This window comes from Condylura cristata, unplaced genomic scaffold, assembly GCF_000260355.1.
Source record: "Condylura cristata isolate star-nosed mole 26May11 unplaced genomic scaffold, ConCri1.0 scaffold00030, whole genome shotgun sequence".
In the NCBI taxonomy this organism is placed as follows: Eukaryota; Metazoa; Chordata; class Mammalia; order Eulipotyphla; family Talpidae; genus Condylura; species Condylura cristata.
The window spans coordinates 16981554-16983682 of NW_004567131.1; the positions used below are offsets into that span (position 1 = coordinate 16981554).

Here is a 2129-nt window from a genome sequence, read left to right on the forward strand (position 1 = left end):
CTCTGTCTCTGGTGAAGCCTCTCACCCTCCGCATCTCTGGCTTGTACCCCAGTTCTGTATGAATAAATAAATAAATCTTTAAAAAAAAAATTACATATGATTAGAAAAATCTGAAAAGGAACCAGAAGAGACCTATCAAATAAAAACCCTTCAATAAAAGGTTAACAAACTCAGTTTATCCTAAAAAGATTAGTTTACAACAAATTTACCTATGTTCCTATCGGGAAAAAAAAGGAGCATGTTTAAAATGTAGTAATAACATAAAAGCTTTGGCAAGAGTGGAAGGGCAGATACAATCTGATTTTTGAGGTCTCTGTGATACCATCATATACAACTTTAAAGTATGTCTCTTGGCCCTCCCTGGTGGCCCGTAGCAGGTTAAAGCACTGCACTAAGAAGCTTAAGCCACTTCCCCATAAGTTCGATTCCCGCCTGCCCTGGAGGAAACCCACATGGTGTGGCAGACCTCTCCTGACCCGCCCGCTGCTCCCCTCAGCAGTGTACTTCGTCAATCTGCCTGTTCAGCTCCCCACTCTGTCTCTGGTGAATCTTCTCACCCTCCGCATCTCTGGCTTGTACCCCAGTTCTGTATGAATAAATAAATCTTTAAAAAAATATATGTCTCTTAAAAGTGGATTTTCATCTTTCTAAGTCTTTTGGTCACACTCAAAACAGCATTAGCAGAGTACCCTTAAGAAAGCATAACTTGGGTCTCCCTGGTAGTGCAGGGATTAAAATGTTAGCACTATCAAGGTACTGCCAGTCACTGTGGGCATGAATTTCATCCCTGGCCAGGATGCTAACCAACAACACACAGCAGACCTCTCCTGTCTAGCCTGCTGCTCCCCTCAGCAGTGTTTCAGTAGATCTGCCTGTTCTGCTTCCCACTCTGTCTCTGGTGAATCCTCTCACACACATCTCCCCCAATACCTCTATCCTGAAACCCCAGTTCTTGTATGCATGAATAGATAAAATAAATCTTTGAAAAAAAAAAAAATAGAGGTATGAAAGGAGAAGTATGGCAAGAAATGGATGTCTATTCTGTTCAAGAGGTCTATAAAAATTCAGGTTTACTCAATAGCTTTTTAGATTATATGTATGTATAAATGAAGACAAGAGCTTACTGTATTCAACAAAGTAGTTTTTGTTACACCTTGATTGGCTTCCTATAAAGAGTACCTTGTTTTTCCATCAGTATATTAAATTACTTGCATAGCTTTATTAAGGTTCACATATAGATTTAGATATAGATAACTGGAAACATGGTATTATGCTTAAGGGCAAAGGTTTTAAAGTCAAGCCAACCTAGGTTGAAATCTCAACAACTCCACTGTCTACTATGACCTTAGGCAAGTTATTTAACCTATTCAAGCTAAGCTTTATTAATCTGTAATTTGAAGATCATAAAACTTAACTTCACTAGGACTATCTTAAGGATATGTGCAGATACACTTTCTTCAGGGCCTGAACCATCATAAACTCAGTAAATAGTAGCCATTAAGAACTAACGATTTTTACCATGAAAAGATAGAGTATTATACCATGAAAATAAAGCTTAAAAAAAATCCAAATTACTCCAGACCCCAAAAAAATATTAAAAAGTGTTAGGGTCTCCTATATATTAAAAAGTGTAGGGGTTAGACCCCACTTATTGTATGCACAAATAAATATTTTTTAAAATTATTTAATTTGAGGAATTAAAAAACAAGCATGCCACCACCCAATTACATCAACAGAACAAGTTAAGATATTCTTAACATTCAAGGCCTATCTCTTCAGCTTTTGGTTTTGCTTTGTTTTTTTGTTTGTTTTTTTAATTGATTTATTCTTCCATAGAACTGGGGTGTAGAAAAGAGGTGCAGAGGAGTAGGAGAAGGTGCAAGTGAGAAGCAGAACAGGCCGATTCACTGAAATACACTGCTAAGTGGAGCAGCAGAGAGCTCTCTGGCCAGGGATCAAACTCAAGTTGAAGTGGCGACAGCACTTCAACTTAACCTCAAGAACATCACGGAAGCCCTAAATTCTCTTTTAAAAACAGTAACAAAAACAGGGCCCTCCCTGGTGGCGCAGTGGGTTAAAGCACAGCACTGAGAATCTAAAGCCGCTTCCGCATGAGTTCGATTCCCACC

The 2129-nt window shown here is 38.6% G+C and overlaps 1 protein-coding gene across 2 annotated transcripts in view; it reads right to left on the bottom strand.

The window, feature by feature from the left end:
* UPF2 (UPF2 regulator of nonsense transcripts homolog (yeast)) overlaps positions 1–2129 on the bottom strand; it is a 90210-nt gene that overhangs the window by 81637 nt on the left and 6444 nt on the right. The window lies entirely within an intron of this gene.